We start from the raw sequence: 17,238 nt of genomic DNA, 5'->3' as shown, positions 1-17,238 counted from the left end.
ATTCAGTGGCGTAGGACTTGTCTCCCTCTGATCTTCAGGTGCCAGGCCATGCATCAGAGGGCTGGGACATGCCCTAGTGACAGAGCGAGATTCAGTGACGTCGGACGTGTCTCCCTCTGATCTTCAGGTGCCAGGCCATGCAGCAGAGGGCTGGGACATGCCCTAGTGACAGAGCGAGATTCAGTGACGTCGGACGTGTCTCCCTCTGATCTTCAGCTGCCAGGCCATGCAGCAGAGGGCTGGGACATGCCCTAGTGACAGAGCGAGATTCAGTGACGTTGGACGTGTCTCCCTCTGATCTTCAGGTGCCAGGCCATGCAGCAGAGGGCTAGGACATGCCCTAGTGACAGAGCGAGATTCAGTGACGTCGGACGTGTCCCCCTCTGATCTTCAGCTGCCAGGCCATGCAGCAGAGGCCTGGGACATGCCCTAGTGACAGAGCGAGATTCAGTGACGTGGGACGTGTCCCCCTCTGATCTTTAGGTGCTAGGCCAGTCAGTCAGGATCAGGTGTGAGTGAAGTGGAGCTTAACTGTCTCTCTATCCGGAGGTCTGTGTTCTTTCTGTATCTCTGCATTCTACAGAGTATGCTGCCCTTTTCTGAAAAACACATTTGTAGAATACATTCCTGACATATTTGAGGTGCAGTTCATAGCTTCTGTTTATTATCCCCAAAAGCTGGAGAAATTGGTCCAGTGACTAGTTCTTCTCTGTCTGCACCACTAAATATATGAACTGACTCCCCCAGGAGATCAAGGGGTAAGATGTCTACTGCAAATTTGAAAAAGTACTTATTTAGGCAACTCTTTTAATCTTCAGATTTTTAAAATTTTGTTGTTGACCTTTCTAGGATGTTTGTCTGTAACTTGTGTGTTGTGCCAGCGTGAGATAACACTCAGGGTCATTGTTTGTGCTCAATAAATAATTTCCATATTCATCTTCTAACCTTATGACTCTCATTGTAGCCTGCAATTCCTGTCCAAAATCCTGCTTCTGATTACCTTATTCCAGTCAAGTTGTGATGTTTCTGTATTAACAAAATGGCATTGCTGCTCAGATGCAGTAAGTTACCACAGTTGTGTCGCGATGTTGCATGCCGGAGCCAGCAGCCAAGATGAAAGGCAAGTCACAGAGGATCATTGCTGACAGATGATGGTGCATTATTTCAGCTGCTGTCTAAAGAAGGAAAATGCTAACTGATTTTTCATTCTAATGATCTCCTTTTCTAAAATAAACAGTGATCAGCAGAAAGAAAATATTTATGTTAACAAGTTTATTTTTAAAACGGTCTGGGTCATAACAGGAAAGATGGACTCTCTGCAGTTTGAGCTACAACATTTTTTATTCTGATGTAACATTTAACTGATTCTATTATATTTGTATTTCAAATTACTAACTGATTTGTGGTGTATTTATTTTTGCCCAACAGACTTTCCTTTCACTTTTTATGTCTGCAACCATACAATCTCATACATCATGTGCCCCCCCCCTGTATCCATAGGCTCAGAGGCAACAGGGGCCCCTAACTTAGTTTCCTCCACACCCGCATTTTCATGGCTTGAGCACTGCCACGAGACCATTACCAGTGAGGAAACTCGAATATGCTTTGCACTGCTGCAGCGACACCGCCAAGCATATTGTGGCTTCAGACCACCATGCCACCGGTTGCAGTGGTCCTATGGCGGTCTGACCACCTTAGTCGTAATCCGGCAGTACCTGACTGCCACTGCACCTCCACCGCATGTTTGGAGGTCCAATGGACCAAAAAGCACATAATTAGGCCCTTAGAATGAATAGTAGGGGGTACTCTATTCCATATAACTTTATGGAATGTAGCATAGGCTTGGCGATTGCCCTATCTTTATGCACCTGGGCATAGAAACAGTAGAACTTGCTGGCTCATTCATATCTCAGCAACACAGTACTTTTTAATATATGTTCACAAATTAAGAAATCATGACTTTCGTTCATGATCACTGCAACTTAAAATACATAAATGTATTAATGATAACAGCACAATGTTAGAAAGATTTATTGTAGTATACCGGAAGTGATGACACATAACCCTATGAATACAATAAGATTGTAAATACAAGAAATTGTTACGTCCTGATGAAGGTGGAAACTACACCGAAACGCTGCGTCGACTGTTTTTAACTAATTGCAACTGTCTCATTAAATGGAGACAAGATCTTTTATCTTTTTAGATTGTAACCACTAGGGAGGCCCCAGGTTCATGATATATGAAGAACAATAAATCTTTCTTTTAACCAATTTTTTTCTTAGATGTGATTTTATAATGCATTGTGATACCTAGAATTTTATTTGAATATTTTTTTGTTGCTAATTGCCATTTTGCCTACTTTAATACCTTATATGTTGATATTTGCAAATAAATATACTTTGCAACCAAGAGGTTGTTTGATGATGTAATATCGTGTGCCAGTGCCTCAACCTAAATTTGTTAATTGCCAAGTACACTGTGGCTAAGGAAGACCATCTTTACATGGCATTTATGGATCTATCATCCGCCTTCGATTGCATGGCCCACGATAAACTATGGGCAATAATGGAAGGTATGGGTGGGGAGAAGTCCATAATCAATTACGTTCGAGAGATGTACACTTCGGCTTCAGCGTGTGTCCATTACGGTAGACAGAGCGAATGTACAAGACACTTTGGAATCACCAGTGGGGTGAGACAGGGGTGTGTACTTGCCCACTTCCTAGTCTCACTATAGCTTAATGGTGTGAAAGCCACGCTGGTGGGTCTACCTCAGATGTCCCTTTTATTAACTCATCTTCAGTCCTGTTACTCCTATATGCAGATGATGCGGTGCTAGTGGCACGAACTGGCAACACACTGCAGACCCTCATAGAAACATATGCTAAATTCATGAAGAACCTAGACCTCAGGGTGAATTAATCTACGGCTTATGTGCTTGTGGTAGGAGCGAGACTTGAAAAACAGCCAAGACTAACTATAGAAGGAAGAAAATTGGAGGTGGTGGATACTTTCTCCCATTTGGGAGTACTAATTGACTAAAGAAATACATGGCAAAACATGGTGGAGAACAGAGAGCTTCTAATGGAAGGACGTAGAGGGGCTCCGTTTAGATTCATAAAAACGATTGGATCCAAAGATACAATTAAAAATATTTATGAGGCAAAATGGATATCGGTCACTACATATGGGGCAGTCGTGTGGGGATGACGAATACATCTGACTCACATCGAATGGCGGACAGCTTTCGGAAAAGATTGGTAGGCGTCCCCTAATCGTGCTCCAGCTAGAATTGTCCCTTTGACCTGGATGGCCCTTACAATTTGGATCAGATCCGCTCTGCTCCGACTCTCTTATGGCATCCAGATTGGAGAAGAGGATCCTTAAAGCTAACTCAAGAAATTCTGCTGGACTGCCCAAACCAACAGAGATAGGTGGGGCTCTAATGATATGAAATCTTGGGTCATACAATATAATTTTGCACCTAGAACAAATAAAATTGGCACTACATATCTATGCTTTGTTGTGAACGCACAACACAGATCTGTATTGCTGAGGTTTGGTTTGAAGTTCACTCCCCTCCTGTGAGGCTTCCCTTCCAGTTCTTACTCTGGAGATGCTCTTTCACTTGGCCCATGTGATGCAGGGTCCTCTCAAGGGGAACCTCATCTCTTGTACTTCTGTAGTCGGTATAATGAGGAAAGGAAAAGATACATCCTCCCGCTCATCCCTGGTTTTTATTTTAGACAATGTCGCCGCGCTCTCTATTTCTTGCAGTCGTTGCCTGGTCCTTTGTACATGCTATTGCCTGGCTTGTTTTTATGGTGTGCCTTAAAAAGGAGAAAACAACTTCTGTATATGAAATACAATGAAAGTAATATATGTATTCTTTATACTTATTCTCTCTCTTTTTAGCTGTGCTGTGCCAAATCATAGAGGTTTAATTGGAAATTGTGAAAGAACTGCAAACATATTTGTACTCTTAAAGTTTGTATATTAAGATGCTATGTGTATTGTTTGTCGAATACTTTATATGCTGTTTTGTTCTACTGGCGAAGTAAAGTGATGAGGAAGATGATTGGTTGACTATCAGCCACAAACATATTGCTCCTAAAATATTGCAGCAAGAGAACTGACAACACAAATATTGTAAAGGTAAGTGTGTTTTTAAGGAAGAGAGATAATAGATTGCAATGTGCTTACATACAACTTAATAATGCATATGACACTGCTGTATTGCGCGTTATTGATCGTTACTGAGCTAAGTCCCGCCTGCTGCTCGCCAGGAGGAGTTTCGCGGGCCTGTCAGACATACTCAAAACGTTCCCTGCTCTTGAGAGGGTTCAGTGTGCAGAGCGAGTCTGACACTGTTGCTGGATGTTGAAAATGCCATTTACATTGGTTTTGCCATGTCCAAGCGTTATTTTTTTTCAATATATTTTTAATAGATTTTACAACTTACCATTTTTCAATATATATATTTTTATTGATTTACCAACCTTCAGCAGCATCACAAGTCTACCAATCATGCTTAATTTGAGCTGGTGGTTGCAGGTAGGGGCCCCCAGAACTCTTTTGGGGGACCGACACTTATCCCTAGAGCAAGAGAAAGAAACACGCTCAAGGAGGAAGGAAGGAGAAACGGAAAAACAGTCACAAAGGGAGAAAGTAGGGATGAGTAAGAACCTGCAGGAGTGAGGTGGGGCAGGAAGCCCCTGGGTGGTGGATATGAGAGGCCTGAGGAGGAATCAAGGCAACGCAGCCTTCAGGGCTGGACTGGGAACCCAAACCGGCCTTGGCAAACTGCTCGGCTGCCCCCCTGGGGGGCTGAGGGGGTGTGGCCAAGCTGTTTGCATGCACCGGTTTTGGACGATTTTGTTACCAGGGGCCGGTACTGCAGGCCCTCAGTAACAAATACGGCCGCCCTGGGCCCAAATCCGGCACCCACCCTGGCGGTCAACTGGGGTAACGCCAGGTGCCCGCTACGGCCAGTCCGGCCCTGGCAGCCTCAGTATTTCACACTCCAAAGTTAGATAGCGCCAGATACTTCAGAGCAAACCATTGGACCCCAGCACTTATTTGTTTTACCAATTAAACACTAATAAGGAGAGGACGTGGCCAAATGACAAGAGCGCTCAGGTTGGGGTACTGAGTTTGAGTCTCTGCAGTGACCCTCAACATTCTGTAATTCTGGACAAAATCTCCCCGTGCCTAACAAAAATGAATGTGTATGTCTGTAACACAACTGGGGCCGTATTATGGAGAGTGACCCGGGGGCGCAATGGGTGGTTGCGCCCACTTTGCGATTTCCCGGGGCACTCTGGTATTACAGAAGGGGCCTCAGACTTGTGCGTCCCCTTCTGTAATACCGATAACGCTGGCGCACATAAAGCGCTAGTGCTATCTGCAGGGGTCGTGCCCCATTCAAATGAGGGAATCCTATTGCCTCTTCGCCAGCGCCATAGACGCAGGGACAGAGGCAAAGAAGCCCTCTGGAGGCGCACTGACAGTACGCCACCTTAAAGCAGTACACCCCGTGATGGCAGCCCGCTGGTGGGGATAGAGGGGGTCCCATGGGCCCCCCGGACACCCCTTACAGGGCTATATGCAAATCAGTCTGACCCTGTGCCTCATGGGAACGGTCCAGCCCGAACTGCCAAGCCATGTCTTCCTTGGACCGGAAACAAGCATCCTGGGACCGGTTTCGGATTCATAATCCTCATCAGCCAGGCTATCTTGAATCCAGTGGCCATCATCCCCTTTTGTATTGCTTTGTTCGCCCTAAGTGTGGCAGGGTATGCTCAGACGTGAGTCCCTTGTTCACTTGGCCACTGGGAAGACATGGCTTGGCAGTTCGGGCTGGACTGTTCCCATGAGGCACAGGGTCAGACTGATTTGCATATAGCCATGTCTGAACTGGGGTGGCTGAGTGGGCTAAAGAATGGTGATGGATTAAACCCAGATCAGTTGACTGGGGGTGAGTGTTTGATTTGCTCAAACGCTCCGTCCGTCATCCCCTTTTGTATCGCTTTGTTCGCCCTAAGTGTGGCAGGGTATGCTCAGACGTGAGTCCCTTGCTCACTTGGCCACTGGATTCAAGATAGCCTGGCTGATGAGGATTATGTATCCGAAACCGGTCCCAGGATGCTTGTTTCCGGTCCAGGAAAGACATGGCTTTGCAGTTCGGGCTGGACTGTTCCCATGAGGCACAGGGTCAGACTGATTTGCATATAGTCATGTCTGAACTGGGGTGGCTGAGTGGGCTAAAGAATGGTGATGGATTAAACCCAGATCAGATGACTGGGGTGAGTGTTTGATTTACTCAAACGCTCCGTCCATCATCCCCTTTTGTATCGCTTTGTTCACCCTAAGTGTGGCAGGGTATGCTCAGACGTGAATCCCTTGCTCACTTGGCCACTGGATTCAAGATAGCCTGGCTGATGAGGATTATGAATCCGAAACCGGTCCCAGGATGCTTGTTTCCGGTCCAGGGAAGACATGGCTTGGCAGTTCGGGCTGGACTGTTCCCATGAGGCACAGGGTCAGACTGATTTACATATAGCCATGTCTGAACTGGGGTGGCTGAGTGGGCTAAAGAATGGTGATGGATTAAACCCAGATCAGTTGACTGGGGGTGAGTGTTTGATTTGCTCAAACGCTCCGTCCATCATCCCCTTTTGTATCGCTTTGTTCGCCCTAAGTGTGGCAGGGTATGCTCAGACGTGAGTCCCTTGCTCACTTGGCCACTGGATTCAAGATAGTCTGGCTGATGAGGATAATGAATCCGAAACCGGTCCCAGGATGCTTGTTTCCGGTCCAGGGAAGACATGGCTTGGCAGTTCGGGCTGGACTGTTCCCATGAGGCACAGGGTCAGACTGATTTGCATATAGCCATGTCTGAACTGGGGTGGCTGAGTGGGTTAAAGAATGGTGATGAATTAAACCCAGATCAGTTGACTGGGGGTGAGTGTTTGATTTGCTCAAACGCTCCGTCCATCATCCCCTTTTGTATCGCTTTGTTCGCCCTAAGTGCGGCAGGGTATGCTCAGACGTGAGTCCCTTGCTCACTTGGCCACTGGATTCAAGATAGCCTGGCTGATGAGGAATATGAATCCGAAACCGGTCCCAGGATGCTTGTTTCCGGTCCAGGGAAGACATGGCTTGGCAGTTCGGGCTGGACTGTTCCCATGAGGCACAGGGTCAGACTGATTAGCATATAGCCATGTCTGAACTGGGGTGGCTGAGTGGGCTAAAGAATGGTGATGGATTAAACCCAGATCAGTTGACTGGGGGTGAGTGTTTGATTTGCTCAAACGCTCCGTCCATCATCCCCTTTTGTATCGCTTTGTTCGCCCTAAGTGTGGCAGGGTATGCTCAGACGTGAGTCTCTTGCTCACTTGGCCACTGGAATCCAGATAGCCTGGCTGATGAGGATTATGAATCCGAAACCGGTCCCAGGATGCTTGTTTCCGGTCCAGGGAAGACATGGCTTGGCAGTTTGGGCTGGACTGTTCCCATGAGGCACAGGGTCAGACTGATTTGCATATAGCCATGTCTAAACTGGGGTGGCTGAGTGGGCAAAGAATGGTGATGGATTAAACCCAGATCAGTTGACTGGGGGGGAGTGTTTGATTTGCTCAAACGCTCCGTCCATCATCCCCTTTTGTATCGCTTTGTTCGCCCTAAGTGTGGCAGGGTATGCTCATACGTGAGTCCCTTGCTCACTTGGCCACTGCTTTCAAGATAGCCTGGCTGATGAGGATTATGAATCCGAAACCGGTCCCAGGGTGCTTGTTTCCGGTCCAGGGAAGACATGGCTTGGCAGTTCGGGCTGGACTGTTCCCATGAGGCACAGGGTCAGACTGATTTGCATATAGCCATGTCTGAACTGGGGTGGCTGAGTGGGCTAAAGAATGCTGATGGATTAAACCCAGATCAGTTGACTGGGGGTGAGTGTTTGATTTGCTCAAACGCTCCGTCCATCATCCCCTTTTGTATCGTGTGGATTTTTGAGGCACAAATCCTTTGCTCGACCTGTGTGTTTGGACTGTTAGGGCAGATTTATTAATATTTCACGCAATGCAACACAGCCACCCACCTTGCTGCACTGCGCTGCGTGAAAGGACGAGGGCAGGAACGCCCCATATTTACCAAGATATAGCACATTTCTGCTCTCTGCCTGCGCTGGTGCACAGTCTGCTGCCTAGCAGCAACGCAGGCACGGTTGCATCACGGTGCAAGGTTTATCTATTGCAGGCAGGATGGTTTTGTGCATAAAGGGACACCTTGCTCTCTGCCTGCGCTGGTGCACAGTCCACTTACTAGCAGCAAAGCAGGCACGGTTGCATCACGGTGCAAGGGTGTATCCATTGCAGGCAGGATGGTTTTGTGCAGAAAGGGGCACCTTGCTCTCTGCCTGCGCTGGTGCACAGTCTCCTGCCTAGCAGCAACGCAGGCACGGTTGCATCACGGTGCAAGGGTTTATCCATTGCAGGCAGGATGGTTTTGTGCATAAAGGGACACCTTGCTACACAATATCAATCCTTTGAAGCTTTTTCTCTGAATGCAGCACACGTACAAAGAGCGAGGAGAAGGCGGAGCATTCTGACACATTCCCAGGTCCACCAGTAATGGTAAATCAAGGAATGTGCCAAAGTCTGTAGGTGGATGGGTGGAACGCCAACTCGCTACCCACGGAACGCCTTCCCAGGGCAGAGCAATGCAAGGCAGGGACTCGTACCGCCGTGCGTTACTCCAGATTTACCAAGCGACGCAGGGCCAGGCAATGCAAGGCAGGGACTCGCACTGCCTTGCGTTACTCCAGATTTACCAAGCGATGCAGGGCCAGGCAATGCGAGGCAGGGACTCGCACTGCCGTGGGTTACTCCAGATTCAGCAAGCGACGCAGGGCCTGGCAATGCAAGGCAGGGACTCGCACCGCCTTGCGTTACTCCAGATTGACCAAGCGATGCAGGGCAGGGCAATGCGAGGCAGGGACTCGCACTGACTTGTGTTACTCCAGATTTACTAAGCAACGCAGGGCCAGGCAATGCAAGGCAGGGACTCGCACTGCCTTGGGTTACTCCAGATTCACCAAGCGACGCAGGGCCAGGCAATGCAAGGCAGGGACTCGCACTGCCTTGCGTTACTCCAGATTTACCAAGCGATGCAGGGCCAGGCAATGCGAGGCAGGGACTCGCACTGCCGTGGGTTACTCCAGATTCAGCAAGCGACGCAGGGCCTGGCAATGCAAGGCAGGGACTCGCACCGCCTTGCGTTACTCCAGATTTACCAAGCAATGCAGGGCAATGCGAGGCAGGGACTCGCACTGACTTGTGTTACTCCAGATTTACTAAGCAACGCAGGGCCAGGCAATGCAAGGCAGGGACTCGCACTGCCTTGTGTTAGTCCAGATTTACCAAGCGATGCAGGGCCAGGCAATGCAAGGCAGGGACTCGCACTGCCATGCGTTACTCCAGATTTACCAAGCGATGCAGGGCCAGGCAATGCAAGGCAGGGACTCGCACTGCCTTGCCTTACTCCAGATTTACCAAGCGATGCAGGGCAAGGCAATGCAAGGCAGGGACTCTCGCTGCCGTGCGTTACTCCAGATTTACCAAGCGATGCAGGGCCAGGGAATGCAAGGCAGGGACCCGCACCGCTGTGTGTGACTCCAGATTTACCAAGCGATGCAGGGCCAGGCAATGCAAGGCAGGGACTCGCACCGCCGTGCGTTACTCCAGATTCACCAAGCGACGCAGGGCCAGTCAATGCAAGGCAGGGACTCGCACTGCCGTGGGTTACTCCAGATTCACCAAGCGACGCAGGGCCAGGCAATGCAAGGCAGGGACTCGCACTGCCTTGCGTTACTCCAGATTTACCAAGCGATGCAGGGCCAGGCAATGCGAGGCAGGGACTCGCACTGCCTTGTGTTACTCCAGATTTACCAAGCGATGCAGGGCCAGGCAATGCAAGGCAGGGACTCGCGCTGCCGAGTGTTACTCCAGATTTACCATGCAATGCAGGGCCAGGCAACATGGCCTTGCGTGCGTTGTTTGGTAAATCTGACCAAAGTATTGTGTTGCCCCTTGTGACACCATGAGAGATGCAAGAGCATTGAAATAGAATGATACATCCGGCCCTCACTGAGTACCAGCACGGATGCATAGTGGTTTTCAAATTGCAGGTTTGGATTTCTTTGGTAGCCTTCAGTGGTGGCTAGCAGGGAATTGGGGTGGACGGGCAGGGGGGAAAAATATATTTTTTAAAAGACTTATCTACTCACAGCCGCAGTCTCTCCTCCGTCGTTGCTTTGCTTCATGATGAGTCCTGGAAGCAGAAATCACACAGGCTCCCCTAAGCCAATCACAACTCTGCAATGCAGCATGGTTATTGGTCTGAGCACTGTGGTTCGGCGCTCAGAGAGGGACTGGGAGCATGTGCATGTTTTTTACCCAGACTGTGTATTACAGCCCGGTGGAGAACATGCTAAGTGCACATGACTGTTTGGCCGGCCCAAGACTCCTGGCGAAACCATTATGCGCACTTAAGTGCATGAACCATTCCTCCCCGTGTGACACCTGCCCTGCCCCGCCCTAACCCAGCCCCGTAGCTAAGAAAAACAAAACGATAATAACAATGTTATTATCCTTTTATTTTCCCTTTTTCCTGCTCTGAGAGCAGTGGGGCGACGCTCCTCCGCCTTAGCTGAGTAGCCGCCCCTGGTAGTATTTACCTGTTCCTCATGAAGATTGGTGACGAGCCGTAGAATTAGATTAAATCCTTTTTCATTAGATGAATATAACTGTGCACTTAAGTACTGTGCGGTTGATAGTTGCTTAGATGAGGACAAGGAGCGCCACTAAGGCTAACTTTAAATGTGAGTTCTAGATAGATGACGAAATTGATGAACGTTTTGTGTCGTGGGGTAAAACATTACCCTGAGGAAGTCACAGCCATTTAACTCAGAGAAACACGTGTCGGCCGGTGGTCATCCTAATAAAAACGATCCGCCTCTACTCATGATCTCATTACTTGAGAGTCAATTGTTTGTTTTCTTTTGCTGAAATATTTTGTCTCACTCAGGATATTTGTAAATTATTGTGAAATAATACTTTTATACTAATTAACTATATTTTCATGTTGTAATATATCCTTCTGACTCCCCTCAAGAATAATCCTGTGCTGGGGTTGCTACAGAGGAAGTATAATAAAGTTAGCAGGAGGAGAGTGTCAGAGGAAGAGAGTTTAATGGGATAAAACAGCTAAAGTTGGAGGAGGAATCAGGCAAGGTTAAGGTTGAGCGAGAAAGACTGGGAATGAGAGGAGGGCAAAGGAGGAAAGAAAGGGAAGGGTAAAGAGGAGAGCGAGGAGTGTGTAGGACGAGGAGTAGGTAGGCCTGATGAGTCTGACCTGGATCAGTGGGAGGAAGCCGCAGTAGGCAGGTTAGGGAGTGAGAAGTTACAAAGTGTTTGCAAGAGGACCCATGCAGGGAAGGAGCTTTGTCAGTAGGATTGGGTGGTAATGGGGGTTGGGCTTCAGATTTCCAAACAATCTCGCTGGTTGAAATACATTATATGAGGAGCATAAAGAGCAGCAGGAAGGGAGAGGACTGACAATATTGGGGGTACTTACAACTCAATATTTTGTAAAATAACCATATGTTAAGACCTTTAAAACAGAGACTAGAGAGTGTGGCTGGGTGTTTTCTACATGTATATGTAGAATCCCATGGGAAATCCGAACACCTCTCCAAATCCAACTTTAATCACCTGTAGCCAATGATTTACTACAATTTACTGCAGAACAGGGGCGGCTCCTCCACTAAGGCGGAGGAGGGTCGCCCTACTTCTTTCAAAGCATAGAAAAAAGAAGAAATAAAATGATAATAACTTCGCTATTATAATTTGGGGGGGTAACTGCGGGGCTGGGTTAGGGAGGGCGGGCTAAGGTCACAGAGGGAAGAGTGGTGGGCACACTCTAAGTGTTGGTGACTTTTTGCCCAGCCATTTGGGCGGCCAAACAGTCATGCACACTAAGCATGTTCCCCACCAGGCTACATTACACAGCCTGGTGAGGAGCATGCCCAGTCTGCCATTCCCCATTTGAATACCAAACCAGGGCGCTCAGACCAATCACAACCCTGCATTCAGTGTTGTAATTCGCTTAGGGAGGGAATCTGTGTGTGCTTCCAGTTCCTGCTTTTGTTCGGGGACGTCGGCAGGGAAGCGGAGGAGAGACGCTCCCAGCCGAAGAGGTAAGTGTTTTTTGGGGGGTGGTTTCATCCCCCCTCACCCACCGCGCCATCCCGTTCCCTGCCAGCCACCACTGCTACAGAATACATTTATTAGGGAGGTGTAACACCCTGAGCACCCCACCCGGAACCTACGCCCCTGGATCCTTGACATGCCACATCCCCAGCTGGTCTCTGGTTGTTCGCCGATGGCTTGTTACAGGTTGTAACTTCTTGATCGCCTAGATGCCGATTACAATTTGGGAGTTATCGGCTCCATCGAAATTGGGAGAAATACACTGAATCTGGGGATCTTTGTTAATTCAGCTTGAGTTTACCCTATTTAATACCAGGCCGTGTTCTTTGTGAAACTCCTTAATCAGTCAATCAATTGGATATAGCGTGACCAATCACCAGTAAGTGTATCTATGCGCTGGATGTGAACTTCTGGGAGAAATGAAGAATTACACAAGGAACTTGGTGCAGTATTCCCGATTCTTCAGTGCCCTCCCTTTTATAAGTGTACCCTTAGTATCCAACTTGTAATGGGGCAGTTTTTTCCTTTCTTCCCCTGCCCCCAATATCAGTAACAACAGTGGTGGTGAGGGGTAGATTTACCATGCCACATAGTGGCCCACCTGAATCGCCTTATAATGGCAAAAGGCAGGAGCGGGCTTGTGTGCCTCAAGGACAGTTTGTCCCTTGCAGCTTGTCCCTTACAGTATGTTCCTTGCAGCTTGTCCCTCACAGTGTGTCCCTTGCAGCTTGTCCCTCACAGTGTGTCCCTTGCAGCTTGTCTCTCACAGTGTGTCCCTTGCAGCTTGTCCCTCACAGTGTGTCCCTTGCAGTTGGTCCCTTACACTTTGTCTCTTGCAGCTTGTCCCTCACAGTGTGTCCCTTGCAGTTTGTCCTTCACAGTTTGTCCCTTGAAGCCTGTCTCTTACAGTGTGTCCCTTGTACTATGTCCCTAGTAGCTTGTCCCTAGCAGTATGCCCCCTGCAGCTTACCTCTCACCATTTGTACCTTGCAGCTTGCCACTCACTGTTTGTCCCTTGCAGCTTACCTCTCACTGTTTGTCCCTTGCAGCTTGTCCCACAGTGTGTCCCTTGCAGCTTGTCCCACACAGTTTGTCCCTTGTAACTTGTCCCTCACAGTTTGTCCTTTTGCTGCTTGTCCCACAGTTTGTCCCTTTGCTGCTTGTCCCACAGTTTGTCCCTTTGCTGCTTGTCCATCACAGTGTGTCCCTGGCAGCTTGTCCCTCACAGTATGTCCCTGGCAGCTTGTCCCTCACAGTGTGTTCCTTGCAGCTTGTCCCTCACAGTGTGTTCCTTGCAGCTTGTCCCTCACAGTGTGTTCCTTGCAGCTTGTCCCTCACAGTGTGTTCCCTGCAGCTTGTCCCTCACAGTATGTCCCTTGCATCTTGTCCCTCACAGTGTGTTCCTTGCAGCTTGTCCCTCACAGTGTGTTCCTTGCAGCTTGTCCCTCACAGTGTGTTCCCTGCAGCTTGTCCCTCACAGTGTGTCCCTTGCAGCTTATCCCTCTCAGTTTGACCCTTGCAGTTGGTCCCTTACACTTGGTCTCTTGCAGCTTGTCCCTTACAGTGTGTCCCTTGCAGTTGGTCCTTCACAGTTTGTCCCTTGAAGCTTGTCTCTTACAGTATGTTCCTTGTACTATGTCCCTAGTAGCTTGTCCCTCACAGTTTGGCCCTTGCAATATGTCCCATGCAACTTGCCCCTAGTAGTATGCCCTTTGCAGCTTACCTCTCACTGTTTGTCCTTTGCAGCTTGCTGCTCACAGTTTGTCCCTTGCAGCTTGTCCCACAGTTTGTCTCTTGCCTCTTGTCCCACACAGTTTGTCCCTTGTCCCACAGTTTGTCCCTTGTCCCACAGTTTGTCCCTTGCTGCTTGCCCCAGTTTGTCCCTTGCAGCTTGTTTCACACAGTTTGTCCCTTGCAGCTTGTTTCACACAGTTTGTCCCTTGTCCCACAGTTTGTCCCTTGCTGCTTGCCCCACAGTTTGTCCCTTGCAGCTTGTTTCACACAGTTTGTCCCTTGCAGCTTGTTTCACACAGTTTGTCCCTTGTCGCTTACAGTTTGTCTCTTGCAGCTTGATGCTCACAGTTTGTCCCTTGCAGCTTGTCCCTTGCAATATGTCCCTTGCAGCATGTCCCTCACAGTTTATCGCTTGCAGCTTGTCCCTTACAGTTTGTCCCTTTCAGCGTGTCCCCTACAGTTTGTCCCTTGCAGTTTGTCCCTCACAGTATGCCCCTTGTTCCTTACAGTTTGCCCCTTTTAACTTGTCCCTTACAGTTTGTTGCTTGCATCTTGTCCCTTATAATATGTCCCTTGCAGCTTGTCCCTCACAGTTTGTCCCTTGCAGCTTGTCCCTTGCAGCTTATCCCTCACAGTTTGGCTCTCGCAGCTTGTCCCTCAAAGTTTGTCCCTTGTCCCTTACAGTATGTCCCTTGCAGGTTGTCCCTCACAGTTTGTCTCTCGCAGCTTGTCCCTCACCGTTTGTCCTTGCAGCTTGTCCCTCACAATTTGCCCCTTGCAGCTCACTGTCCACATGAGCTCTGTAGAACTACTTTAAGTGTCCTGAATGTATTTACCTGGGAGAAGAAGCTGCAGCACAGAAGGTTTCATGAACAGGGCCAGTTAATAAACATGCTTATCTTTCATGATGCTAATAAGGTGGAATGGGATCACTTACAGTAAGGCAATCCTTAAACCAGAAGGCAGATTGCCTTAAAGTTTTTAATACCAGACCAAATGGGCAAGGGCTCAGTAAGGTTCTAAATGTCCTAGAATGCAAAGTACTTTTGTGTCTAAAGTCAGGACTAGCCAAAGGATGCAATGTTTCAACCCACACTCTAGACCTGAATCGTTGTGGTTTCTGGGTGCCATGCCCTCACAAAATAAATACTCCACCTCGCCCTCTTCTCACCTCAGCTTCACAAACGTCAGTTTATCTTCACAGTTGCAGCTCCTGTCCACAGCTTCTTCTGCCTTCCCTTCTAGCAGCCCTTCCTTTTATCCTCTTACCTCCTGCAATTACTTACTATGCCCAACCCATTCTCCTCCTCTTCCTCCTCTCGCCCAGTTAACCTGAGGTGAAGTGGATTCCCAGGACAATGCTGGCACCAGAGATCCAGGTGACATTTACTGGTGGGCCTCCAGGGCTCAGGTCAAGAGACTCCTTTGGCTCACAGCAATCTGTTCAGTGCCAAGCTGTTGCCTCATCACAGCTTCATGTACCCAAGGGCCAATCCACCATCACCTATTTCTCCAAACTTTCGATCCCTGCCACAAAAATTATTTGCCCACAATCCTAAACCTCTAAACTCACACTCTTTTGCAGGGTTTCCCCTCCTGAGATTAAGTTCCCCCTTCAAACAAGCAAAATCCCTCCACAATGCGATCACCTGCTCTAATGTAATGGGGAATGCATTGTAATGGATTGCGTTGCAAAGCCCCGTGTTGTAAAATATTTTGCGGTGTAAAAACTGCAGGGTAATGGCACGCGGAGTAAAAGTGTGTGGAGTAAAGTGTCCTATTCGGAGATATCACCAACCACCATTACATTACAATGGACACATCTGTACTCTTCGAAAGAATAGGTGTGCTATTGCTGCCACAGATGACTTTCATAATGCTGCCCTTGATAGAGGTGACAAACTAAGGGACAATATGTATTTTGCATAATCTTGTAGTGCTCATGTAAGTTCATATAGCCAGCGACACAGCAATAGAGGCAACTCCCAAGTGCGCATGGCCCAATGGGCTTAGACAGGCTCTACCCCTGCCGGGGCAGAATGAAGCGAGTCCAGGACTTCACCCCTGGGTGAGGAGGAGGAGCTGGAGGCACAGGAAGAAAGCTCCCACTCCCCAATGATCAGCCCAGACTGAATGACTGGGAGGAACTGATGAATGGAATATGATACTAGGATAGCACAACATGCGGAAATGGATCACCTCTAGGCACCCCTTGACCGAAAGAGTGAGTGCGCAATGTTTCAGCAAAGGTAGGCTGGTGTTTTAGAAAACAATAGGAATCATTTAAAATGCCTCACTGGGAGGTTTAAACACGGCCTGGCATGGGCCACATTATGACCAGCACAAGGACAGAGGGCCATATTATCAAGAAAGGGCATATTATCAAGCCCATTATCGCTGCTTTAGCGGCAGTTTCCTGCCAATAAAAGCGGCGATAATGTATCGCCCTTTCTTGATAATATGGCCCAGAGTTCCCCATAGTCTTCATCGCTGTCCTTACATGGTCATGCCTTCCCTGTCGGAGCAAAGGGGAAAGGATGTGTCGTAACAGCAAGAGCTGCCAACAGTGGAAAAACAAGGAAGGAGTCTCGGCATCGGCTCAACAACATCCTGTGATTCTGGAAATATCACTTAACCTCGCGGTGCCAAAAAACCATGAAAGTGTCCTTGTGTAATGTAACTGATTCCCATGTAAAGTGCGTCATTACCTTTGGGTTGAATTTGCGCAATCTAAAAAGAAATGCAAAATAAAACAAATGCGAAAACACACCTGGTGTGCCATTCAGCGGCAGTACTATATGGGGGCCTAGATGACCAGTAACTTCTTCCACACAATCCATACAAAGCTGTGAGGGGCATTTAGCTGGTGTATACTAACAACATGTTTTCCTAAACCAATCCCCAATGGGCGTGTATAAACATAGGGACATTTTCCGTCAAAAGTCCATCCATTTCTCTTTGGTGTGGGCTCTGGGGCTAGTCTGCTGCTGGGCTCTGGCTCAGGTGCTGCTGGGCTCTGGGGCTAGTATGCTGCTGGGCTCTGGCTCAGGTGCTGCTGGGCTCTGGCTCAGGTGCTGCTGGGCTCTGGCTCAGGTGCTGCTGGGCTCTGGCTCAGGTGCTGCTGGGCTCTGGCTCGGGTGCTGCTGGGCTCTGGCTCAGGTGCTGCTGGGCTCTGGCTCGGGTGCTGCTGGGCTCTGGCTCCGGTGCTGCTGGGCTCTGGGGCTAGTCTGCTA

General features: G+C 48.6%; 1 protein-coding gene across 1 annotated transcript in view; it reads right to left on the bottom strand.

Moving 5' to 3' along the window:
- The window catches only part of LOC144754123 (uncharacterized), a 95,530-nt gene extending 80,310 nt beyond the window's left edge, over window positions 1-15,220 (bottom strand). Inside the window, exon 1 of the mRNA XM_078641697.1 lies at window positions 15,177-15,220. The gene's annotated coding sequence lies outside the window, so the exon portion shown is untranslated. The remainder of the gene's footprint in view (window positions 1-15,176) is intronic.
- Between the last annotated feature and the right edge of the window lie 2,018 nt (window positions 15,221-17,238).

This window comes from Lissotriton helveticus, chromosome 5_1 (genome assembly GCF_964261635.1).
Source record: "Lissotriton helveticus chromosome 5_1, aLisHel1.1, whole genome shotgun sequence".
Taxonomy (NCBI): Eukaryota; Metazoa; Chordata; class Amphibia; order Caudata; family Salamandridae; genus Lissotriton; species Lissotriton helveticus.
Note: the sequence above shows the minus strand (reverse complement) of the source record. Positions and strands in the feature narration are given on the sequence as shown.